Below are 27,551 nucleotides of genomic sequence, written 5' to 3' on the forward strand. Positions count from 1 at the left end.
TGTGTTGTGTTTGCAGACAGAAGCGTCTCTGCACCCGCGTTCTCAGAACTTACTTACTGTATAAGGCTCCGAGAGGAAATGCGGCGGTGGCCAGGTAGAAACACGGCGCCGAAGCCAGGGGTCGGAGGACTCGGAGTTCAGACACAGCCTTCCCCTCCAGCTCACTCTTGGCAACCCCAGGTCCCCGTGCCTGCAGTGATGAGAATCATCACGGTAGTGCTGTTCCCTGTTAGAGGTAACTCGGGGCGATTAGGAGGGCACCTTCATCTTGAACTTGACCCGAGTTGCAGCGCCGTCTGGGCGGGTTACAAGGTAAAAGGGAAGCTGAATCTTCTCGTGGGATGGGCCTCCAACCCTGGCACAGAACGGAAGTGCCTGGTTCAGATCTTTGAGAAAAGGGCTTAGGACTGCCGAGGTCGCTAACTCTGGAAATAGCATACCACCAGACTGCAGAAGTTTCTAATGTGTTTGGAGGGGGAGCGGGTGGTGGTGGGGGATAGCAGAGGAAAGGAGAAACCTTGTTAGTTGGTAGGAGAGTTGGTATTTCTTTGTAGAGGAAGTGAAGGGAGCCTGCATCTCTTTCACCAGATCGGCTGCTCCTTCTCTCTTTTTTCTCTCCTGGGTCATCTTTATTTCTGCCAGGCTGGCACTCCTGCGATGGGGGGCAAGGGTGGGATGGGAAGGAGAAAATTGTAGTTGAGTAGTTCTGAAGCTTCTCTGGCTAGCTTGGTGGTATTTCAGATCTACTACTAGGAAGATTCCTGGATTTTAACAGCTGCTTCTTGGTTGCTGGGAATGAAAGAATTTATGAACCACTGAGACACGTTTGTTACAGTAGTAGTATGAATTTTTACTCATCTAAGCTACTTAAGGAACTCATAAGGGACCTTCCCCTACAGTATGCCAGTTTCTGCAAAGTTGTGTCAGTCAGAACTCTTGGTGGTTGTCAGTCAGACTGCATGGTAAATATATCCTGATGGTGTTAAGATGAAAAGTATGCAGGAGAAAGGAAACACGGTATCTGACATCCTTCAGGACTTCCTCCTAGGCTTGCTCCTGTTACCTGCCAGCTGAACTCAGTCCAGGCTTCCGGACTGTTGTGATTTGACAATAAAGGATGGGAAATAGTGTCATCGATTTTAGTGGCGTCAGGAAAGTCCAGAAATAAGTTTAAGGTCACTTTTCATGGTCTTGTCTTTCAGTTGGGTTGCTGCAAACTTAACTTCTGCAGGGACTTGGAAACTCTGGCTTTCCTGCTTTCTTGGTTTAGCCACGAAAATGTCCAAATTATTGTAATTTATGTCCACCGTGGAACTAAAACATAGCTGATTCATAGTTAGCTTTTTTTTGCTTCCCATAACAGCTTATAGAAAATAAGGACATTTTGTCTCTTTAACCAAAGTTTCTTTGGTGCCATAGTGGGTTTTTGATACTGGGTGATTGAGGGCACACTTTTAAAGATAATGGAATTATCTCCATTAAATTGTCCATTTTTAGGCAATATCATCTTCTAAGTTGCTGCTTAATTCTTGATCTCCCAGGGAACATTAAAACCAGTATCTCTGGACTGATAGAACTGTAATCCACATTATAATGATGCCTGCCAATGCAGCTGGAGGTTAATGTTATGGTGACATAGCCATTAGACATTTCTAACCCAATTGTTAAGGTTTTGTCTGGGTTGGATTGAAAGTGAGTCTCATAGCTAGAGAACTGGCTTTATTTTTATCTTTGTGATGAAAAGTTTAGTTTAACTTTTAAGTTATAAGAGTAAATTTTACAAAAGCAAAATAAAGCAGAGGATTCATACAGATAAAGAGACACTGTTTGACTTTATAATAGGATTACATCCTGATAAATCCACCATAATTTGACAATATCACAAGTTGAAAATGTATTTAACATTTCTAACCTATTGAGCATGAATATCATAGCTGAGCCTAGCCTACCTTAAGTGTGCTCAGAACACTTACGTTAGCCTATAGTTGGTAAAATCATCTAACACAGAGCCTACTTTATAATAAAGTGCTGAATATCTCATGTAATTTATTATGTGTATCACTTTTACACCATTATAAAGTCAAAAAAATTATAAGGTGAACCATCATAATGTGGGGATTGTATGTGTATGTGTATGTGTACATACATACATACATACATACATACATACTGTATCTGGGGAGGGATTTTCATTCTAGGATAGTTTTTTTTTTTCTAAGGAAGAAGAGTGGAGATAGTGCCCAGACTGGGATCCACCTGGCAATGCCTGGCTAGGGCCAATGCTTAGATCAACTGACCTATTCTCAGCACCTGAGGCTGACACACTGGGACCAACCAAACTAACCTCAATGCCTGGGGCGAGGCTCGAACCAGTCAAACCATTGGCTAAGGGAGGGGGAGCAGGAAGGGGAGATAAGCAGATGTTCCCTTCTCTTGTGTGCTCTTACTAGGAATTGAACTTGGGACATCTATACACCTTGCTGATGCTCTGTCCACTGAGCCACCAGCCAGGGCTGGATAGTTTCATTTGTACTGTTTAAATGTGTATTTCAGTGGTAGAAAAACTAGGACACCCTCCCCTCATACAAAAGTGTTTTTGGTAGAAAACTCTTAAACTTTTCTGGGCCTTGATTTTTTCATCATTATCATCCCTAAAATGCAATGACCTTTCAACCCTAAAGTTCTATAACTCTCCAAGACTTTGAGAAATGCAGGCATTCTGGAATCAGTTCTATAATATTAGAACAGTGCTTTGGGGTTTATAAAGGGTTTAATTTGCATATTTTGTCCCTGAACTTGCAGTTAAATAAATTGAGGTGGGGCAGGTCAGATCAGTTTGCTCACTATTATTTATAAGTGGATGGGTTGAACTTGAACCTAGGTCCTCTGATTCTCCCCTGTTCCTCCTCCACACCTCTCTTTATTCAGGGAGTCACCAGTGAATTGGCTGAAACCTAACAGACAGACTAATGTTAATGTGTGGCAGTTTCTCACAGTATTTCATTTATGGGTTATTCTGGTTTCAGAACCCCAGGGTTAACATCTATGCTTTGATGTCAGAGATTAAAAACAGTTCACTAATAATGGTAATAAAACCTTCTCCCTTCAGGGAGTTCAGAAATTCGCAAACCTCAAACTTACCATTTGTTTATTCTCAACTTCTTTTCTATTAAGTAGGCTTCAGGGTATAGTGTGATTTATACTCCGGACTAGTACCCCAGACAGCATTTTTAAGGAAATCACTTCTCAAATCTGTACATCTTTTTAAAAATAAGAAATGAACATGTCATTTGCCTTTCATCTTGGTATCTCTCAGCTTAATTTACAAAGCCTAGATGGATGTCCCTTTTTTGGTGTCATCCTTCTTGGGTTCTTTTTACTGATTTCTGGATAAATCTAATTTTGCATCACTTTCTGTTCTAAATAAATTCCTCCCTTATAGGACTATTGATTTAATGGTAAAGAAGTAGTAGGTTACAGATGACCCATTTTCACTATGAATCTGATGTCTGTCCTGTGTCCTGCTTGCCTACTTAAGAGAAGTGAGTGCAACTTGACACTCATCTGGAAGCTGGTATGGATTTTCTTTAAAAGGTTCTGAAATAAAATTATGTGCTGGACTATAGGCTCTTTTTTGTCTGAGCAAACCATCCATCCTCAGCTTTTTAAACTTATAATTATAAGAAGAATGTCTTTTCAGAATATCAAGCAAAGGTGTTTCAACTGCGAAAAGAGGGTGTATCAATCAGGACTGACTGACTGGCTGACTGACTATAAAGCCTGCCGTTTATTTCCTCGTGTGTGAGGAAAGCGTATGATGAAGCAGTATTTGCTAATGAAGTTGGGAGACTGGAAAGCCAGTAGGCATGGCCACCATCACAGCCTCCTGGCCCATGCAGGTTCACATTAGATTTGGACAGACAGTAATGAAACAACGGAGCCAAGAACTGGTGGGCCATTAGCTTTAATCCTAGCTTGCACCCGGTGAGCAGGTAAAAACACACACTGGGCTCCAAAACCCACTCATTCAGTGCTCACAAAGCTACTGACTTATCTGAGTTTTCCTAGGATCAAAGGTTTCTACCCTCACCAGTCTTATTCACCTCTGTTCCCCATCTCCTTCTCTCTACACAAACTCTGCACAAACTGGCTTCTTCAGCACTTCGCCATCTTGGCTGCCTCTCCTCTCCTCCATGTGGCCTTTCTCTGCTCTCCTCTCTAATGCTAATCTCAGGAACCAAGAGAGAGCAAGATCCTGTTCTGCCCCACTATATAGTATAGAAACCCAACCTTTTAATCCAATATACAAACAAGGAAGTCTCTGATACAAAGTCACTTATCTGAGCCATAATGGGATTCCTCATGAGAGTGTACCACCCCACATCAAAAAGGGTGGGAAAGGCTTAGTCCCAAAACCAAGCCCCAGGCTACAAGGATTCTGCCTGCCCACAGCCCGCCCCCATCACACATTACTATAATCACGCCCATCCCAAGCAAGAAGGGCAACCAATACCATCACCTGGGCGATGGGCTTCCACGTGGGCAGCGCCATCTTTAACAAAGTAAGCAAAATATATTTTATCTGCCCAACAGAGACTTTGTAATTCGTTCACCAGAAAGGGACCAGAGCAGCAAAGCCGAGGAGTGGCTTCTGGTTGTTATCAGGAGAATGGATTTTGAATGACTGGAGGACTTTTGATAAAGAAGGTTATGGGTAACATGATCTTGTGGAGATTGAAAGAGGTTCTGGTTGGGTTTGTCTGTGTCACTGCTGAGTGTTGCCCATCTAGGGTAGATGTTGTCTTAGTTTAGGGGATCCTGTAGGTATGTGTGCTGAAGAACATTCTGGACAGAAGAGTCACACAGGCAAGAATTTTAAGGACAAGAAAAGTCATGTAGTGAGATGGCACAGTCCCTGGATTTTAGCACAGATTTTGCCACTACCATGGGGGAATTTTAGTAAAAGCCTTCCAGGCACAGTTGTATATAGATGTGAACCCAGGATGTTCACCTGTTTAGCCCAGAGCCACAGTGACTCACCACATACCCTGACCCACCCCAGCACACCTATGTTACTTGCCTATCATGAACAGTCGCTTATTTCCTTTGTGAGCTGGGGTGGAGGTGGGGCAGTCTTTAAGAAACACTTGGCTATTACCTTTTCATGCATATATACTCATGCCTATGAAAAAATATGAAAAAAGATTCAACATACCAGGGTATATATTGATATAATGATTTTTTTTCTTCTTTTCTAAGTGAGAGGAGAGTAGACAGAGAGACAGACTCCTGCATGCACTCTAACCAATACCCACCAGGCAACCCCTTTCTGGGGCTGATGCTCGCAACTGAGCTATTTTTAGTGCCTGTGAGGTGGAGTCTCCATGGAGCTATCCTCAACATCTGGGGTGATGAGCTTGAACCAATGGAGCCATTTCTGCAGGAGAGGAAAAGAGAGAGAAAGAAAGAAAGAGAGAAAGAGAAAGAAGGGGAGGGGTGGAGAAGCAGATGGTTGCTTCTCCTGTGTGCCCAGACCAAGAATCGAACCTGGGACATCCACACACTGAGCTGATGCTCTACCACTGAGCCAGCTGGCCAGGGCTGCAGTACAATAGATACTTGTGTAATATGCTTTTTTATCCTGTCATTTCAGCACATTCTTCTTTGGCACAGTTTTAATGGCTGTTTAGTAAATCTATTACATATATTACCATAATTTATTTAACCAGTCCTTTTGACACTTAGGTATGTTGAAAAGAAATATCTCTCAGGCCATCAGAGCCCTTTGGCTCAGTTGTGATTTACTCATCATTAAATCACAGAGCCCAACACAGTGCCCAGCACATAGAGGTACCTGGCTGCTGGGAGCTTCATAACCTCACATCATCAAGAAACTGACTGTTTACTCTTAGTTTTAATTTGGGAGAATCCTGGAGAGAACCTGATTGGCCTGATGCCAGCCAAAGGAGAGTTAGGGCTGGCAGTCCCCATTAGACTGACAAGATAGGACTGTGGGGAGACAAAGTGCTCCACAAAGAAGGGGGTTATTGTTAATGGAAGAGGGAGGGAACTGGGTAAACAGAAAGAGCTAGCTGTCTAATGCAGGATATGTTTCTAAAAGTGGTATTGCTGGTCATAGCATACCAATATGCCAAAGGGTGTGACCATTTTAATGCCCTGTGATGTGTGCCCCATGGTCCTGAGAGTAGTAGACTTTCCCATATTCTGTGGGGGTCTGAGTTGCTGCATCTACAGGAGCTTGTGCATTCAATTACTGCAAAATACTCTGGTGTTGGTCATTATTCTCATGTAACTCACTGTATGTCCCTCTCTCTTTGCTATGCTTTATTCTAAATTACTTGGGATTAGTGGCATCAATTATTAATGTTTATTGAGTGCTTGCCTATTCTGAACTAGATGTTTGAATATAAAAACAAACATCTGTGGAAATGAAACAAAATATAATTTTTTCTTTCCCAGTTGTCCTACATACATCCAGTGCTATGGTAGAGATGGTTTGTTGCCAAAACCACAGCATTCCCCATCTTGGTCCCCCTTCCTTCTTGTGGCTTATACCAACAACTGTTATTTGTGTTTGATTAGAATTGGAGCAGGGCTCAGCAGGATGGTTCTTCTGCCTGTGCTTAGGTTCAGTCATGCTCTGGTGGTTACACGATTTATTGCAGGGGCCATTACTGTAATAATTTACCACATTACTTGATAACAAAATCCTGCTTTGGATTAGTTTTACATTGGCCATGTACCTCAGGGTAAGTTGAGTATGTCCCAGGGAGTGCATTTACTTATTTATATATTTATTTATGAATGAATGAATGAATGATAGAGACAGAGAGAGAAACTGATAGGGACAGACAGACAGGAAGGGAGAGAAATGAGGAGCATCAATTCCTCCTTGTGGCATCTTAGTTGTCCATTGACTGCTTTCTCATATGTGCTTTGACCAGGAGGCTACAGCAGACCAAGTGAGCCTTTGCTTAAGCCAGGGACCTTGGGCTCAAGCTGGCAATCCCTCTTCAAACTGAATGAGCCCACACTCAAGTTGGCGACCTTGGGGTTTCGAACCTGGGTCCTCTGCATCCCAGTCCAACGCTTTATGCACTGTGCCACCACCTGGTCAGGTAGGGAGTGCATCTCGATTAAACCATGTCAACTTTAGTAATACCATATTTCTTGCTAGTGACTGGTTCACAAATAGAAATGTGACACCTATTAGGTCCCACCATATTGGGAAGCTAAGGTTGACAGTAAAATAGAACAGGTTGACATTCTGAGGCTCACATAGTATAAAGATGGAAGGTGCCTAAGACCACAGTGACTTTTTTAACTGTTGAATTAATCAGCCTTGGAACCATTGAGACTCAGAACTTCTTTTATGAGAAAAAAATTTTTAGTGTTTGAGACAGAGATCTACAAAGAGGAGTGTGTTAGATGATTTGGTATGGAATAAAATGTTAAAACTTTATGTAGAAGAATTTTAAGCTTAAAAAAAAATTCCCATTGATTTGAGAGAGAGAGAGGCATCAACTATCTCATTGTTCTACTTTAGTTGTTCTATTTAGTTGTGCACTCGTTGATAGCTTCTCATATGGGTCATGACTGGGATTGAACCTGTGACCTCAGTGTGCCAGGGCAATGCTGTATGCATTGAACCACCTGGCCAGGGCAAACTTTATTAGTGTTTAATAGATAGTTCACACTGGTTGGTATATATGAAAGTGTCCTGTCACTTAGATTATTTGAGGTGACCTGAGGATAGAGTGGGCATTGTGTAGCCTGGTGAAATTGATAATGGTATCCTCATTCTTAATCTTGGCCTTTAGTGATCTCTATCTATATAAATGGATTTATGGGTTGTAATACCTAATATTAAATAAACTGAATTCTATAAATTGGGCAAGTGGCTTGAAAAGATTCTTGCAAAGAAAGTCTGATGATAATGATATATAGTATATAGGAAGAAGAAGAAAATGTCTCTTTAGGAGACTAGGAAATGGCTTGAATCAAATTTAATAAGAAGTTGGCACAGATTATATATGGATTTGTATTAATAAATAAAAATAAACGACTAATGTTTGGCCTGACCAGGCAGTGACACAGCGGATAGAGTGTCGGACTGGGACACAGAGGACCCAGGTTTGAAACCCCGAGGTCACCTGCTTGAGCGTGGGCTCATCTGGTTTGAGCAAGGCTCACCAGCCTGAGCCCAAGGTCACTGGCTCGAGCAAGGGATCACTCCATCTGCTGTAGCCTCCTGGTCAAGGCACATATGAGAAAGCAATCAGTGAATAACTAAGGAGCTGCAACAAAGAATTGATGCTTCTCATCTCTCTCCGTTCCTGTCTGTCTGTCCCTATCTGTCCCTCTCTCTGTCTCTGTCAAAAAAAAAAAAAGAGACTAATGTTTGAATCATTCTCATCCTTTAAAAGGATTTTAATGGATGTTTTATATAAATAGTATATACATGTACTTCATAAAACTGGTGTTTTAATTATGTATAAATTACAGGGGTGGGCAAAAGTCAGTTTACAGTTGTAATACAAATAAATAATACAATAACTAATAAATAATCATACAAGAATAAACTCTGGTCTGACCAGGTGGTGATGCAGTGGGTGCGGCATCAACCTGGGATGCTGAGGACCCAGGTTCAAAACCCTAAGGTCGCCAGCTGGAGCGTGGGCTCATCTCTCGAGTGAGGACTCACCACCTTGAGTGCAGGGTCTCAGTCTTGAGCGTGGGATCCTAGACATGACCCCATGATCGCTGGCTTGAAGTCCGAGGTCGCTAGCTTGAGCAAGGGGTCACTGGCTCGGCTATAGCCCCCAGTCAAGGCAAATATGAGAAAGCAATCAATGAACAACTAAGGTGCTGCAACTACGATTTGATTCTTCTCATGTCTCTCCTTTCCTGTCTGTCTCTGTCTTTCCCTCTTTTTCTCTCTCTCTAGCTAAAGAAAAGAATAAACTCTGATTCACATATTGACAACTGTAAGCCTACTTTTGCCCAGCTCTATGTATACAACTTAAAACATATTGGGGGTACATGTTTAATTTTTTTACTGTTAGGGCTGCATGGACAAAAAAGTTTTGAGACCGCAGTTTATATCTCTCACAGTCACTTATTTTTTGTTACTTGCAGCAGAAAGTAACACAGCTGATGCCAGGACAAATAAGAGCTGCGGCTGTTCCCCTTATAGCCATAGCTCTCAGGATTCTCTGTGATCTAGGTCGTAACCTTCTTTTCCAGACCTCGTTGTCCTCTTCGTGTCTCAGCAAATACCACTGAGCTCCGCCCAGTCTATAACTGTCACATACTGGGTGTCGCTGTTGCTTTCAGGAGGCTGTTCTCCCCTCCTCACCACTGAAACTTTCATTGTCCTTCAAGGCTCCGCTCAAATAAATAATGCTTTCTCATTAGCATTTTTCTGATTTCCCCCTTCTGCATTTAAATATACTGCTCACAAAAATTAGGGGTTATTTCAAAATGAATACGAAGCAATAAAATATCCCCTAATTTTTGTGAGCAGTGTACAGTAGTACCTTCTGTTTAACCCCCCTAGTACATTGATTGTACATTCTTTATGATATTTTTTCTTGTTTTGCTCTTTATTATTAAATCATTTGCCTGTTCACTTTGCCAATGGGTTATGTTTTTATTTTACTTTTTAAAAAAATTTTTTATTGCCCTGGCCCGTTGGCTCAGTGGTAGAGCGTCGGCCTGGTGTGCAGGAGTCCTGGGTTCGATTCCTGGCCAGGGCACACAGGAGAAGCGCCCATATGCTTCTCCACCCCTCCCCCTCTCCTTCCTCTCTGTCTCTCTCTTTCCCTCCCGCAGCCAAGGCTTCATTGGAGCAAAGTTTGTCTGGAGCGCTGAGGATGGCTCTGTGGCCTCTGCCTCAGGCGCTAGAATGGCTCTGATTGTGGCAGAGCGACGCCCCAAGATGGGCAGAGCATCACCCCCTGGTGGGCATGCCAGGTGGATCCCCGGTCGGGCGCATGCGGGAGTCTGTCTGACTGCCTCCCTGTTTCCAGCTTCGGAAAAATACAAAAAAAAAAAAAAAATTATTATTATTATTTTTTTTTAGCGAGGGGAGAGAGAGAAAGAGAGAGAGAGAGAGAGAGAGAGAAGGGGGAGGAGCAGGGAACATCAACTCCCATATGTGCCTTGACCAGGCAAGCCCGGAGTTTCAAACCAGCAGCCTCAGCATTCCAAGTCAACGCTTTGTCCACTGTGCCACCACAGGTCTGGGTTGTTTTTTAATGGTAGGGGGCCTGTCTTGGCTTAATCATTTTTTTGGTGTGTTTTTTTTGTTGTTTTTTTGTTTTTTGTTTTTTGTTTTTTTTGTGACAGAGACAGAAAGAGAGACAGTGAGAGGGACAGATAGGGACAGACAGACAGGAAGGGAGATGAGAAACATCTATTCTTCGTTGCCGCTCCTTAGTCTCCTTAGGTGTTTATTGATTGCTTTCTCATATGTGCCTTGAGGGGGGGGTCCTACAGCAGAGCGAGTGACCCCTTGCTCAAGCCATCAACCTTTGGGCTCAAGCCAGCGACCATGGGGTCATGTCTATAATCACACGCTCAAGCCAGCAACCCCATACTCAAGCTGGTGAGCCTGTGCTCAAGCCGGCGACCTTGGGGTTTTGAACTTGGGTCCTCTGAGTTCCAGTCCAACACTCTATCTGCTGCACCACTGCCTGGTCAGGCTTGACTTAGTCATATTTTTTAAATTGCTTGTTTTCCTTTCTCAGAGAAATGGAGGCAGACCGAGAACCCACAGTAGTTTAACAGTTACTGTGTGTGGAGTTTCTCTCACCTCCAGCCCCTGACAGCCTGAGGAGGTAGAGAGCTTCACGTGCATGTAAGGGTCTGAGGGCGGGAGTGCACATGGCCAGAACGGGAGGATTCAGGATCCACACCTGGGGCATGTTTATTCCAAGGCTGTTTTGTCTGCCCTCCCATCTGTTCTCTGTAGTTATATACTGTCCTTCTCTCATGTGGGAACACTGACACGGGTGGAAATGGGAAACACCCTGGGGTGGGAGTGTAAAACATCACTGGGTAATCCTAGGCAGATGCAGGGAGTTCAGAGCAGAGCCTTCTGTCCTTGTGGAGTGACAGCCAAGTCCTGGAGGCTGAGCTGTATGAAGACCTGAATGCCTGTGCACAGTTAGCTATCTGCAAGCACCACCACGCAAAATCATGGGAGATAGGCCCTGTGGCGGGGTCTGGTTTGATCATCCCTGTTGGCTCTATACTACTCAGCTGAATCACATTATTTATGCCAATATTCTCTCCATGGTAAGGATAATTGAGGGTTGACAAGTTGTCGGCTTTCAAGTTGAGCCATGTTAAATATATGTTATCATGATGGAAAGCAGACATCTCTCCCAAGTTTTGAGGGTCAAATGACAGAATGTATATGAAAGGGTTTTGAACGCTGTAAATTGCCTTCCAGATGCAAGGGAGACATCGAATTTGATTGTTTCCTTGTAGCAGTGATTTCTAGCTCAGATTTCTTTGTTAGCCATTTTTGCTTTCATTTAAGAGTATTTCCAGTGCTCTGGCTGGTGATACAGTGGACTGAATGTCCTGGAGCACTGAGGTCACCATCTCGATCCTGGGGTTGCTGGTGTGAGCCCAGGTCAGGGAACATATGACCAGTAATCAATGAGTGCACAGCTACGTGGAACAACAATGAGTTGATGCTTCTTTCTCTCTCCCCCTCCCTCCCTCTCCCCCTCTGCCTCCCTCTCCCTCTCTCTCCCTGTCTTCCCTTTCCCCCCCTTTCCCCCTCTCCCTCCCTTTTCCCTCTCTCCCTCCCTCTGCCCTTCTGTCTCCCTCTCCCCCTCTCTCTCTCCCTCTCTCCCCCTGTCTTCCCTTTCCCCCCTTTCCCTCCCTTCTCCCCCTCTCCCTCTCTCTCCCCCTCTCCCTCCCTCTGCCCTTCTCCCTCCCTCTCCCCCTCTCCCTCCCTCTCCCCCTCTCTCCCTCTCCCCCTCTCTCCCTCCCTCTCCCCCTCTCTCCCTCTCCCCCTCTCTCCCTCCCTCTCCCCCTCTCCCTCCCTCTCCCTCTCTCTCCCTGTCTTCCCTTTCCCCCCCTTTCCCTCCCTTTCCCCCTCTCCCTCCCTCTCCCCCCCTCTCCCTCCCTCTCCCCCTCTCTCCCTCCCTCTCCCCCTCTCCCTCCCTCTCCCCCCCTCTCCCCTCTCCCTCCCTCTCCCCTTCTCCCTCTCTCCCTGTCTTCCCTTTCCCCCCTTTCCCTCCCTTTCCCCCTCTCCCTCCCTCTGCTCTTCTCCCTCCCTCTCCCCCCTCTCCCTCCCTCTCCCCCTCTCTCTCCCTCTCCCCCTCTCTCTCCCTCTCCCCCTCTCTCCCTCCCTCTGCCCTTCTGTCTCCCTCTCCCCTCTCTCTCCCTCTCTCCCCCTGTCTTTCCTTTCCCCCCTTTCCCTCCCTTTCAACCTCTCCCTCCCTCTTCCCCTCTCTCCCTCCCTCTCCCCCTCTCTCCCTCCCTCTCCCTCCCTCCCCTGTCTTCCCTTTCCCCCCTTTCCCTCCCTTTCCCCCTCTCCCTCCCTCTGCCCTTCTCCCTCCCTCTCCCCCTCTCACCTTCCCTCTCCCTCTCTCCCCGTCTTCCCTTTCCCCCCTTTCCCTCCCTTTCCCCCTCTCCCTCCCTCTCCCTCCCTCTCCCTCCCTCCCCTGTCTTCCCTTTCCCCCCTTTCCCTCCCTTCTACCCCTCTCCCTCCTTCTCCCCCCTCTCTCCCTCTCTCCCTCTCTCCCTCCTGTCCCCCTTTCCCCTTCTCCCATCCCCCTCTCCCATCCCCTTCTTCCCTCTCCTTCTCCCCCCTGAAAAAAAAAATGTATTTCCAAAGTTTTAAAGTTTTGAGGTTTTCAAATGGCACAGGATGCAATTTTTCTCAAAAAAAATTAAAAACCAACCAGATACGCGCTGAAATCTTGTAGTAAAACGTTTAGCTGTGGATTATGCAGAATCTGAGGTAAGGTGAGTCTGTCTTGGGATCTAGTTGCTCAGCTACGCAGAGAAGTGTTTATAAGGATGGGACCACTTCTGGTGCATAAAGATGGATATCTGGGGGACCGTGAGGTAAGTTACTGGAAACACGTGAGTGTCAACTGGAAGACCATCTAAGAGTTTTGATTTTAGGTTTTGTTCTGTGTTTTGTTACTGTGAAGCCAGTAACTTATTTTGAGGAGTCATTGGAGAGGTTTGGGGAAACCTTTGAAAACTCTCATGGTAGTTTTGAAAGTGAAAACTAGGTCTGGTTTGACAACTTGAGTGAACTTGAAATCTAGTCCATTATAGATTTCCAAGAAAATGAATTGAATAAATAAAATTTAACTGCATTTGAGGGAAATTTTACAGTGATTATTTCATATTTTAGAGAGTCTGACTTAAAATATGTTAACTTAAGAGTAAACATCTACTTATTTATAGATGCAAAAGACAGAAAAAGTGAGCGGTACGTAAGTTGCAAATACATAGATGCAATTGTGAGTGTTTTACTACTTGGAGTTCTTGGAGCATGCATAGGGTTTAGAGAGCCTTTCCTTTGGGAATTAGCAGTAATTCCCAAAATGGGTTCCATAGGAAACTGATTTTCAAGAAATAGATGTTAGGTAGGGGGAAAAGGTTCTGTGTTCAAGTAAGCGGGAACATCTGGGCTGACCAAAGTAAAACAGGTATTTTTATTTAATTGCAGAAAATTTGAGCATCATTATTTCTAATGTTCATTCTGAATCTCCTTGAAGAGGAGAACAGAGTATTTAGTATTTCACAAACGCACCGAGCTGCCATTCTGGGTTAAATTCGATGCAGAATGGCAGCATGGAGCTGTAGAAACTTTTTTTGCAAAGCATCTTCAGGCCAGAGAACAGCATTGAGTTAATTTGCTGAAATATTTTAAAGGAAATTCCAGACACCATATAATTTCACCTGACAAACTTTTGTGTGCATTTGTTACAAAGGACTTAAGAAAAATATTACCACCCATTACAGAAACTCACAGTACTTTCTTAATGTCATCTCATTGTCCCCCAGATGTCATTTGTCACCATTTTTGTCTTTTGGAACCAGGACTCAGTCAAGGTTCACATACTGCACTGTGCACTGTTGTTGGTTTGTCCCTTTAGTCTCTTTAAGTGGGGAATACTTTCTCACCAGCCCCTCCCTCGCCCTCCTGACTTTGAGAAGAAACTGGCAGGCTGTCCCATATTCTGAAATTGTTTCCTTGTGGTGTTGTTTACCTTGTTCCTTTGTCTCCCGTATTTCCTATAAACTAGAGGTTAGTGCTAAAGGCATATTTAGATTCAGGTTAAATATTTTTGACAAGTAGAGGTTCTAGACTATGCTTTTTTCTCCTATGACTTGTGAATAGGCATTAATTTTTTTTTTTTTATTTTATTTTTTTTATTTTTTTTTATTTTTTCCATTTTTCTGAAGCTGGAAACGGGGAGAGACAGTCAGACAGACTCCCGCATGCGCCCGACCGGGATCCACCCGGCACGCCCACCATGGGGCGACGCTCTGCCCACCAGGGGGCGATGCTCTGCCCATCCTGGGCGTCGCCATATTGCGACCAGAGCCACTCTAGCGCCTGGGGCAGAGGCCACAGAGCCATCCCCAGCGCCCGGGCCATCTTTGCTCCAATGGAGCCTTGGCTGCGGGAGGGGAAGAGAGAGACAGAGAGGAAAGTGCGGCGGAGGGGTGGAGAAGCAAATGGGCGCTTCTCCTGTGTGCCCTGGCCGGGAATCGAACCCGGGTCCTCCGCACGCTAGGCCGACGCTCTACCGCTGAGCCAACCGGCCAGGGCCAATAGGCATTAATTTATCAATGCAAAAGTAGTCTATTTTTTTGAAATATAAATAAGGGCTTAGAATATGTTAGAAATTAATTTTATTAGTTATATTAAAGAGGTGCAACTGTAATTTATTTAAATTGTGGTTGGAACATGGTAGTATTCTGAATAGTTGGCCTGGTTAAATGGATATAAGTTTTCAGTATATTTTAAGACTATAAACCATGTGCCTCTTGGGTAAAATGGCTTCAGTGTTAAATTTTTTGGTGGTTAAATTTGATTCAGAATGGCAGGGCATTTGAATTGTAATGGTAAAACACTATTCCATTAAGATTTATTTCTAAGCACATTAATTCTACTTCTATTTGATAAATTTTAACAGGATTTTTTTTCTGATAAATGCTTATGCTAATTTGAAATATAGTCATAAATCTAAGTATACCCTCAGGGTGGTAATTTTTCTTTTTTAGAAAACATTTTTGTTATTTTTCAATTACAGCTGACATACCTATAATATTAGTTTCAGGTGTGCTACACAGTGATTGGACATTTGTATAACTTACAAAGTGACTCGGTGATAATTTTGTATGTACATTGTCTTGGAAACTCAGACATGTAAACAAAAGTTCTTATCATAGCTGACTTTGCTAACTTAATTGGCTGTTTAAGTTTTTTTTCCCTTGATATCCTTCCAAGTCTTGTTGAATGTCTGGGAAAGATTAAACTTAAAGGAATTTTGTGAGTCTTTTTTTTTTTTTTTTTGTGAGTCTTAATGAAGAATAGCATAGTATATATAAAGTAGCTTTGTGTGATGAATGGTAGCTATCATAGGCAGTTTCCAGCACATTCTTATAATTAATCTCTTAGCAAGCAAGAATACCGTCTTATACGTTAAAATTGGCTTACTTTGAATAATAAGATAACTTGGACAGCATAGGAACTTTGCAACTAGAGTCGTACATGAAAACACACACACACACCTTTTTTCTCCTTTCCTTTTTGTTTTAAGATTTTGTTTATTAGTTTAGAGAGGAGAGAGAGAGAGAGAAGGGAGGGGAGGAGCAAGAAGCATCAACTCCCCTATGTGCCTTGACCAGGTTTCGAACCAGTGACCTCAGCATTCCAGGTTGATGCTTTTTCCACTGTGCCACCACAGGTCAGGCTCTCTTCCCTTTTAAAAATACAAATTTATAGGCTATAGTGAAAAAGCATGATCTTTGCAGCCAGATAAACCGTGGTTTTTGTGTGTAGCTCTGGGCAGTTTACTTGACCTCTGTTTCTTTGTCTGTAAAATGGGGTAATTCTTGTTTCATAGGGTTCATGCTAAGACTATAGGTGAAAACCTATATAAAATGCTTAGTACTAGGCTTGGCTCATAGATGACAAAAACAGGTCCTCTTCTTTCTTTTCCTCCTCTTACCCATATTTTAAATTTTAATTTTCTGACTCAGTAGTTGAATGGAAGTTTTTGTTCTCAGTGTTTTTGAAACTCAGATAAGACCTTGATTTCAAGATAATCTGTATGGTAAATTGGTTGCTTATATTTAAACAATTAGATGTTTTTATGAAATGTTTGAACAAACAAATGGGGACAGTTTCTTTTTTTTTTTTTTTTCATTTTTCTGAAGCTGGAAACAGGGAGAGACAGTCAGACAGACTCCCGCATGCGCCCGACCGGGATCCACCCAGCACGCCCACCATGGGGCGACGCTCTGCCCACCAGGGGGCGATGCTCTGCCCATCCTGGGCGTCGCCATGTTGAGACCAGAGCCACTCTAGCGCCTGAGGCAGAGGCCACAGAGCCATCCCCAGCGCCCGGGCCATCTTTGCTCCAATGGAGCCTTGGCTGCGGGAGGGGAAGAGAGAGACAGAGAGGAAAGCGCGGCGGAGGGGTGGAGAAGCAAATGGGCGCTTCTCCTGTGTGCCCTGGCCGGGAATCAAACCCGGGTCCTCCGCACGCTAGGCCGACGCTCTACCGCTGAGCCAACCGGCCAGGGCTTGGGGACAGTTTCTGATGGTAACTTATAGAGAAAAAGGAACCCAAGAGAAAGGGGTGTTTTATTATTGGCACGAGGATCTTGCCAGCAAACTCTGGTTTTAATGAGAATCAGTATTTTCAAAATCCATGTATTTAATAAGACTGTGAGAACATGAGACGCTCCGCTGACTTCAGCAGAGTTTTGTGTGAGTGTGGTTTAGAACACTAACTGTTTTATTTAGATGGAGTAAGTATGGAGCGCCATACCAAGTCATGCTTGTGTGTTTATGAACCAGGCTGTCGCCGACCTGGAGAGCAGGCTTTCCGACAGAGGAGAGGGGGTTCGTGCTTCCCTCAAGGGGCTCACATCCTCGCAGAGTGTGGGAGGGGCGCAGAGAATTCTCCTTCCTGTCTTTGTCTCCTGTTAAAGACTCACAGAAAGGGAGAATGGATATATCCTAAGTTTTGAACAGGAGAAGTCAAGTAACAGTTTGGAGGCTGCTTAATAGACATTTATGGGCCTTGCATTCTTGGTATTTATGGGTAAACTAAGAAGGGTTCGCCTCTATCAGCTGGCTCCAGGTGCTGGGGCATTCAGCTCTGTTGCTGGCTTGTATGAGGAAAGGTTTCAGGGAGATGAGGGCTCACAGTGCTCCCTGCCCATGAAGTACCTGTTCTCCTTGATGCCATAAGGACACGCAAGCCCCCCACCCCCACTGTTCATGAGCTTCTTACACCTTTTCCATACCATTAAGCCACAGTTTTATTTATCTCTTCCTTTTGGAAATGTTTTGTTTAGGTAAGAGAGACTTCTTAAATTGTCTAGCTCCACATACCAAAAGTCAAGCCAAGAGGGATCAAAAGATGTGATATCCCTCCCCCAACATGGAAAAAGTGAGGAGACAACATTTCTACAGTTGTAGCGATTGCCTTCTAAGCCGATGGAATTTGTAAAACGTTCCACCTTCACAGGGCTTTGCTTACTTCCTTCATTAAGAGCAGCCTTAGCTAGCTCAACATATACAAGATCCTTATGAGTTTAGAAATAAAAAGTTGCCTGACCAGGTGGTGGGGTAGTGGGGCAGTGGATAGAGCTTTGGACTTGGACGCAGAGGACCCAGGTTCGAAACCCTAGGTCGCTGGCTTGAGAGGAGGCTCACCAGCTTGAGTGTGGGATCATAGACATGATCCCATGGTCACTGGCTTGAGCCTAAAGGTCACTGGCTTGAATCCCAAGGTCACTGGCTTGAACAGGGGGTCACTCGTTCCGCTGTAGCCCCCCCCCCAAGTCAAGGCACATATGAGAAAGCAATCGCTGAACAATTAAGGAGCTGCAATGAAGAATTGATGCTTCTCATCTCTCTCCCTTCCTGTCTGTCCCTATCTGTCCCTCTCTGACTCTCTCTCTGACTTTGTTAAAAAAATAAAAAAAAAGAAATGAAAAGTTACCATGACGGTGTTAACTGTTTGACAAATTAGAAACTGTTTTCATTTTTCAGAGGATGGTGGAAGTTTTGCATTCATTTTTCCAGCAAATATTTCCTGAGGGTTGTCACTGTACTCTTCTGAATGTGAGGCCCAGCTCCGTGTCTCAGTCTGACAAGTGCATGCATAGTACATGTGTTAGAGAGACATGTGTGCAGCAGGAGGGTAGAGAAAGAAAGGGAGAAGGTGGACGAGGAGGGGAGGAGGGGGGAGAGTGGGTGGCTGGGTAGGGCTTCAGGGAGGAGGTGCAGGATGCAAAACGCTTTGCGAAGTGGGGAGAGGGGTTTTCTATAGGAAGCACCATGAGCAGAGGCTTGGTGGCATGGAAATACAAGTCATGTTTGGGCTGTTGTTACTAGAACAGACGGTGCTGTGGCATTTGGGCACAGTGGCAGGGAGGAGAGAGCCAGATTGCAAAAGGCCCTGCATGCCAGGCTAAGAAGTATGGACTTGATCCTGGAAAGTAAGCGATAGCTGTTGAAGGTTTTAAAGCAGAGAGGTGATGTAATTAGAGCTGTGTGTTGAGAAAGGCTTTGGCAGCGGTGGTGTGGAGGAGAGACTGGCGTGGGGACAGATGGGCAGCAGGGCTCTCTGGTATGAGGCTTTTGAAGTAGGTCAGGTGAGAGATGATGTTTGAGCCTGAGTTAGAGGGAGGAAGAGAACTAATGTCAGTTGAATACCTTTTACTGTGCGTTTAGGGAGCATTAGCTCATGTAATCTAAGCAAAAAACTTTTTATGGGGTGCTTTTGTTGTCATCCTCTTTTTGCACAGAAGGAAAACAGGCGCAGCCAAGATTTGAACTCAGGTTGACGGTCCTGCGCTTACAGAATGGAGGGAATGAAAACACAAAGAAGACCGTGCATGAGAGATGGTATTTGGGGTGGAATGGGAGCTTCTTCCGGAACAGAAAAGGAATACAGACAGTGCAGCATGTCCTTGGATAGCATCATTTTGTACAAGGTCATTTCTATCATAACAGTGATGTGATGCAGTGAGATGCTGTAGGAATTTAGCTCTTGTTTATGTCAGTTAACCTATGGTAAAACTGATTTCCTTAAACCTCATTTCATTTAAAGTCGCAGAACCTGTGGGTGATTTGAAGCAAGGACTTTCTGTCCTTGAGAGCTGACTGAAGGTAGAGAGCAAGGCTGTTTCCAGACGGGACAGCAGGTGTGAGCAATGAGTGGCACAAGTACCGAGACCTCTCAGGAGGGGGGGGGGCAGGGTTTAGGGTCCCTCTGGGATACCCGGGGGGCAGTTGGGAGTTTGGTTTTTGGAGCATCTCAGCCTCCCTGTAGACACTCCTTTAAATACTCTGGATAGGCTTAGGGTAGAACTTCGGTGGGAGGGGTGGGTAAGTTGCCCCCTCTCCTGTGGTTTCTAGTCCTAACTGGTTCTGCACATAGGAATCACCTGGCGCACTTATTCTGAGTGCATATTTCCAGGCGATAGGTGTTGGTTCAGTGGGTCTAGAGTGGGGTTTAGCAATCTGCATTAGTATCAAGACCCTGGGTTGAGTGAGGCAGGTTGTGACAGGATCATACTTTTGAGAATGGTTTAGCTCTGCATGGCCGAGGCTATCTTTTAATTTCACTTCTTTCAGGGAACTTTGGATAGTTCCTTAAACAATATGATGTTGATCTCTGGTAAAAAGCAACATCTAGGGAAATTATTTTTAGAAACTTAGGTACATGAATATTTAATTCTGCCAAGGATGCTTTTTAGTTACTTGGATTAATACTCAAAAGTAGCAAACCCTAAAAATTAGGTTTGCTTTTTTGCCTTTTAAGTGGACCTTTGGCAAGAGATTTCTAGTGAAATGAGACACAGTTTTTCTTGCTTATGAAAAAGAAAGCTGAAGAAGGGAAGCTAGGATGTGGAGAGTGAGGAGTATACCATGGCGTTCTTGGTCTGCCTGGGAATGGCCTAGGTTATCACAGAGTAAAGGTCACTAAAGAGGGATGTAATGTACAGGATGGTGACTATATTTAGCAAAACTGTAGACCTTAAATAGTATCACTGCTCACATATACACACACACACATATATGTATGGTAATTTTGTGATGGAGTGGTAGTGTTAACTAATCTAATTGTGGTAATCATTTTGTTATGTGTGTATTAAATCATCACATATACCTTAAACTTACACAATGTTATATGTCAGTAATATCTCAGTAATGCTCAAAAATAAGTCAGTGAAAAGTATTCAGCTCGTTGAAATCTAGGTTTTAAACCCCATGAACCAACCAGCTATTAGACCATTCACTTGTTATTAATCTTGACCGCAGTCTAAGGCCCTTCTCCCCTTCCTCTCTCAATTGTGTCTTTTTTAAAAACTGAGGTATAATGGACATATAACATATTTGTTTCAGGTGTACAACATAATGATTTGATGTTTTTATATACATACTGCCAAATGATCGCCACAGCAAGTCTAGTTAACGTCCATCATCACACATAAATGCTTTTGATTGTGATGAGAACTTTTAAGATTTACTCTTTTAGCAACTCTCAAGTATACCATACCTTATTCTTAACAGTAGTCACCATACTGTACATTATATCCTCAGGACTTATTTATTTTACAACTGCAAGTTTGTACCTTTTGACCCCCTTCACTCATTTTGCCCACCCACCACCCCATAAGCCATGCTTTTTTTGGCTGCGTGGAGGCTTCAAAGCCAGACAAACTGGGTTCAGGTTCCAACTTGACCCAGTGTGACCTTAGTGTGACCTGGATGGATAACCCAGTTTCCCAGAGCTTGTTTTCTGTGACTTTGAAAGGCTGGACTTTTGAAGGTTTTTTTTTTGGAAACTGAATGACAAAAAGTCAAAACATATCGGCCTGAACGCAGCCATACTCCATACTGAGAGGAAGGGTGAGCCTAGAAGGGGACCTCTTGAGCCGCCTCAGCCCCGCCTCCTCACTCCAATTGGCGGTGCATTTCGGGCGCCTGTGCAGTGCGCCTCTTATTATTATTATTATTTTTTTCATTTTTCTGAAGCTGGAAACAGGGAGGCAGTCAGACAGACTCCCGCATGCGCCCGACCGGGATCCACCCGGCATGCCCCTCTGGGGCCTCGCTCTGTTGCGCCCAGAGCCATTCTAGCGCCTGAGGCAGAGGCCACAGCGCCCGGGGCCATCTCTGCTCCAGTGGAGCCTCGCTGCGGGAGGGGAGGGGAGGAGAGAGACAGAGAGGAAGGAGAGGGGGAGGGGTGGAGAAGCAAATGGCCGCCTCTCCTGTGTGCCCTGGCCGGAATTGAACCTGGGACTCCTGCACGCCGGGCCGACGCTCTACCGCTGAGCCAACCGGCCAGGGCGCAGTGCGCCTCTTTATAGCCATTGCCTACCTTCCTTTGTCTTCCCTCTAGGACAGCGGTTCTCAACCTGTGGGTCGCGACCTCGGCGGGGGTCGAACGACCAAAACACACCCCACAGGTTGAGAACCGCTGCTCTAGGATTAGGAGTTGTTCTTATTTGGCTGTGGCTGATAATAGCAAAGAAAGGTTTATTTTTATTTTTTTGGATTTTGTTTTCAGCCTATGTGTTCTTTTTGGTTGGTACGTCGTTACCCTTGGGAGAATTTTTGCTTTTACCCCTAGTGAATAGGTTTGGGTTCATTAACTGCTTACTGCTGATTAGTTCATTTTTTCTCACGTGTGGGAGGAAGGAGCCACTTCCTCTTGTTCTCCTACCTTCGCTAAATGCTATATCTACTTTCTATGTCAATAGCAGGGCTCTCCACTTCCCTGCCCTGCTAGAGGGGACAGGAGGAGGTTGGCTTGCCGTCTGGTTGGTTTTTTCATTCACTGGAGAAAAGCCAGTTGAGCCCTCAACTTGGTGCCAGACTCTGTGCTAGTTCCTTTTCTTAAATTACCTAATTTCATTCCCTTAAAGGCCGTAAGTGAAAGCAGGCATTCTCACTATACCCAGTTTTCAGTTGAGGGTTCCTATCTGGCCCCAGGTCTCACAGCTGGTTAACGGGACCCTGGTACCCACTTCTAGAGTGCTGCCCTCTTGTTCCACCCCTTGCCCATTGATAGGCTGTGTTTGTGTCTATGCAGAACTGGTCAAATTTGAAATCTTTTAAGGGTACTGGCCCAAAGACTAGCGTTCGAGTGTGGTATGGGGACTGTAGATGCTGTGGAGTTGTGGGGTGGGAAGAGAAACTCGGGATGTACATACAGTGCTCACAGGGAGAGCAAACTGGTAGAATTAAGCCGGAATATTGCAGCTGCTTAGGACTGCTTGTTCTTTGTTGACCTGGAATGTTGAGGTCACTGGTTTGAAACCCTGGGCTTGCCCAGTCAATGTACATATGAGAAGCAACAGCTACGAGTTGATGCTTCCCACTCTTCCTCTTCCCCTTCCCCTTTATCTCTCTCTCTCTTTCCTCTCTCTCTCTCTAAAAAAATCAATCAATAAAAAAACAGGGGGCCTTCTTGCTCTTTTTGTTTTGATTGACTCCTGCAAGACTTTGCTTGGGTATGCTAAACACATATTTGTGGATGCTTATGGACAAAATTTGATTGTTCATAACCTCCTCTTTGTTTTCTGCCATTTTAGACTTGCATTCTAGATTGCTTGTGACTGAATATTTTGGGGACTGCAGTGCCTTTAGATTACCCAAAATGATGACAAAGATGGTTTGTTTTTCAGGACTGTGTATATGTGACCTCTTCACTTACTTTTCAGCATCAAAACTTATCAGAAAACAGTATAATGGAAAGATCAGTGATTCTGGAGTAAAGTAGACTTGGTCTCAGATTTAGCCTTCCTTATATCCTGGACAAATTTCTTAACTTCAGAGCCTTGGTTTTCTCATCTGTAAAATGGGGATCATTATTCTCAGTGAGAAATGTTTGTATAGTCCCTTGGTCGGCAAACCCCGGCTGGCGAGCCACATGCGCCTTTTTGGCCCCTTGAGTGTTTAGCAAAGGCCAGCTTAAGCGTACCCTAATTAAGTTAATAACAATGTACCTACCTATATAGTTTAAGTTTAAAAGATTTGGCTCTCAAAAGAAATTTCAATCGTTGTACTGTTGATATTTGGCTCTGTTGACTAATGAGTTTGCCGACCACTGGATAGTTTATGGTGGGTGGAAGTGGAGCAACCAAATGCGCAGCAATTGACCCACCATGAAAGCTGGACTGCCCACTAGTGGGCGGGAGGGACCAGGTTGACCAGCACTGCAAAAGTGGGCGGTTTTTATAAAAAGGTTCGCCATCATGGATCTAGAGTATGGCTTGGCACCTAATGGATGTTAAGAAGTTTCGTTACTCATTTCAGCCTGATTCAACAAGGTGATAATATATTTAGTGTGCCAGAATTTGTCCTAAACTCTGGCCATCACAAAGATGAGTAAGATGTGGTTTCCATGCTGGAGGAACTTGAAATCTGGTAATTCTTGATGAGGAGGTTAAGTGCCAAGACAGGAGCTGATCCAGGAGCATTTCCTCTGCTCTGATGGTTGGGAGAGCCTCTCCTTCTAGAAGGTTATACCTAAATCCTCTTGCAGGGTTGAGTAGATTTATCCAAGCAGAGGAAGGTGGGGTGGGTTGCCGCTGAAGCAGCAGCATGGGTAATGGAAGGATAGATAGGAGAACTATACTCAGCCTGGGTTTGACCGGAAGCAGGGAGGACTGGGAAATGAGCCCAGAGAGCCTGGTGTCTACGAAGGTTCTCGTGCCTTCCTAGGTTGGAAAATCAAAATGGAAGGAAAAATAATTATGGAAAAACTGTTTAATAGCATTGTCAGACATTTTTATAGTGCATAGTCTGATTAAATAGATGGTGCATCCATATAGTAGAGTGATTTTCAGATGTTAAAATAACGGTTTATATATGATCTTAAGGAGAATTAAATGAAAATATATCAATACATAGAGTATCTTTGGAAGCATATATAAGAAACTACTTATGGCGATTGTCTTTGGGAGGGATACGGTGGCCTGGGATAGATGAGTCTTGGATTTTGCTACAGATCCTTTTGTATGGTTTGGCCATTTTTCACGTGCATGCATTTCTTTTAAAAAAGAAAATACTGTAAAGAAATGACTAACATTGTACATTATCAGGTGAGCCAGAAACCAAACAGCAGAGTGTAAAAATAACTTGTGCTACTGCACTGTAATACTATTATGCAGAATGCTAGATTATTTCATGCTCTGGCAATAATACCATTCATTCATGGGGGGTTTTAGAGTTTCCCACTCTCACATACATTATTTCAGTCTGAATTAATCACTTCCATCTGTGCTCTCACAGCAATTAAAATATTTTGGGAGTTATAAATGTTAAATGACTGTGCTATACAGTTTGGAAAAGGGAAGAAGAGAACGATACTATTTATTTGATATAATATCCGTGATCTTATTCCCTTCCAACCCTTGCATATGCCTTTGTAAAAGATATGACTGTAACTAAAGTATACATTTAGTTACAGGCTTTTTTGTTGAATGTGATTTCATGCATTTTCCCCAAGTGTAGTGGCTATTCTCCGTATCTTTTTGAACAGCTGCTATTTTGTAATAGAAACACCGTGATTCCTTTACCTGTGGCCCCTGTTGCATCCAGGTGCTCTCCGTCATAGCTGTTCGGTTTTCTGGGTTGTTTATCTCTTCCTAGAGGCTTGGGGGAGGGCGGCCTCTTTGTCACTACAGTGCAGGGCACAGGGAGACAGATCAACAAGTTTTTTTGAAGGAGTGGCTGTTCCTTTTGGGCTTTACAATAGCATTTTACAGTAGAGATGGTAGCAATGGGCTGTTTTTAGCCAAGGAAGAAGATTTAGGTTAAGCAGTCTTCTCAAAGTCACACGGCAGCTACCCAGAGGGCTGAACTCAAGCACAAATTCAGACCTCCTAACGAGCCCAGAAGTTTTTCCACTGTTCTTGACATCAGAATTTTCAGTAGGTTTTGCTTGGGAAAGAGATGGCTGGGTTTCATTTAGACGAAGTGAACAGGATTTTGACCTTTTCATGAAATTTAATTTCTCTAGAATTGCTGTAGAATCTGGTGATAAACGAACTGGGTTCAAACCCCAGCAGCATCTTTGACAAGTTGTATGACCTTGGGAAAATTACTTACATCTCTGAGTATTAGTTTCCCATCAGTTAAAGAGGTCTAAAGTGTATGTGGGCACCTGCCTACCTCCACAGGGCTGTTGTAACACATACAAGGTTTTTAGATCACACCTAGCGCGTGATAGAGGTTCACTGAGTATAACTTTTATTCCCGGCTGTTTGGTGAAAAAGAATGACAGCTGTTGGTAAGGACGATGGGTAGATGAGTACTCTCAGGCAGTGTTAGGGGAGTAAATGGGGACAGCTGTTTTGGAGGGCAGCTTGTCAATGGGCTATTTAAAACATACCAACTCTTCGACCCAGAAATTCTAGTTCTAGAAATTTATGCTAAGAAACAAGTATACAAACACATCAAGTTTTTTTTACATGGAAATTCATTGCAGTATTTCTTCATAACAAAAAAGGGGGAGGGAACCAAATGTTTACCTGAAAAGGCGCTCAGGAGAAAACTTTGTCATCTGGACCATGGAATGACAAGGAACTTCGTACAAGGTGAGAGGGAGCTGGGGGAGGGATGTGGAAAGATGTCTTCTATGTACTGTTGTTGAAAAACAGCAGCAGGTTACAGAATGGCATGCATGCTATAATCACATTTATGCCCCTTTTTCACCTTCAAAGTATGTATGAAGTAATTGTTTGACACATTTAAGGATCTACCATGTGCGGGTTCTAGGCTAGGTCCCTTTAAATGTATTTGTGTACATAGAAAAAAAATCTGAAAGCTCTTGGGTGGTATGATTCAGTAATTTTCCTGGTTGAAAAAATTATTTGTACACTATTTTCTCATTATATGTTACTTTTATATCTCTACTTTAAAAAAAAATACTTTATTTATTGATTTTAGAGAGAGGATACAAAGAGAGCAAGGTGGGGAGGGGAGCAGGAAGCCTCAGCTCACAGTCTTACTTCTCCCATGTGCCTTGATCAGGCAAGCCGGGGATTCGAACCAGCAACCTCAGCGTTCCAGGTGGATGATGCTTTATTTACTGCACCACCACAGGCCAGCCTCCTCCACTCTTAAAAAATAAAAATATAGGTATTTCCTTTCTCTCTATCTCCAAATTTCAACCTTTATACTTTCTTCTTATATTTTTAAAAGTTAATTACTAGAATTCTTTTCTGTTTTTTATTTTAAGTAGAAGGCATCATCTTTTATTCTGAATTCTTTTACTCCATAGCAAATAGCATTTTCCTATTTATTTGTTTCTATTTATTTACTCATTTTAGAGAGGGGGGAGAGAGAGAGAGAAAGAGAGAGAGAGAGAGAAAGGGGAAAGAGCAGGAATCATCAACTCCCATATGTGCCTTGACCAGGCAAGCCCAGGGGTTCAAACTGGCCGCCTCAGTTTAACGCTCAGGTCAATACTTGATCCACTGCGCCACCACAGGTGAGGCCTGCAGGTAGCTTTTGAGTGCCTCCTGTGTGAATGAAGATGCCAAGGTGTGGCGTTGGCACTCCAGACATCCACAGTGTCGATTTGGCAGTATCACTTTAAATCATTTAAAATGTGCTTAAGAAATTAAATCATTTTAATTTGAAAAACTCTTCAGGTAGTTTGGACAAAGTAACTCTGGTGTATTTGACATATCTAAGTTCAAGTTTTAAGGGGAATTCTATCACAAGATAAGGGAGATTAAACTATCAATGGGTCCTAACATTTTTTATTTCATGGTTTATAGATCAAAGAATAGAATTGTTGTTTTGTAGTTAATAGTAGAAGCAGAACCTCTTTTCCGGGGGAGGGGAGAGTGAGTGGAAGGGGAGGAGGACTTAGAGGGGAAAAGGGTAATACATTACAGAATACAAATTAGATTAATCCTCATTGAAAATTAAAAAAAAAAAGTCTCGATGTTCATGTCTCAATTTGAGATCTGCATATAGTAAAAATGTTGGTTTCCATATTTTAGATTTGCAATCATTTTTTGAAAACTTAGAAATTTATTTGTGAGCTTTGTAATATTATTTTGCTAAATCAGAAGTGGTAAACTAATGCATTGGGGCTTCAGAAGTGTTTTTAGATTTTTAAATTGAGTTCTTGGCATATGTCAATTGTAAAGGCACTATTTTGAGAAAAACTGATTAGATATTTTTAGAAGTGCTACTACTGCTATGGTGAAGTCTACTTTTGCATTTGTTGACATATGACACTACTCTAAGTAGAGAGGTGACAGACAGG

At 43.6% G+C, this 27,551-nt stretch overlaps 1 protein-coding gene across 4 annotated transcripts in view; it reads left to right on the top strand.

Annotated features, from left to right (window-relative positions):
• The window catches only part of TANC1 (tetratricopeptide repeat, ankyrin repeat and coiled-coil containing 1), a 261,224-nt gene that overhangs the window by 1,019 nt on the left and 232,654 nt on the right, over positions 1-27,551 (top strand). The gene's annotated exons all lie outside the window — the stretch shown is intronic.

This window comes from Saccopteryx leptura, chromosome 7, assembly GCF_036850995.1.
Source record: "Saccopteryx leptura isolate mSacLep1 chromosome 7, mSacLep1_pri_phased_curated, whole genome shotgun sequence".
Taxonomy (NCBI): Eukaryota; Metazoa; Chordata; class Mammalia; order Chiroptera; family Emballonuridae; genus Saccopteryx; species Saccopteryx leptura.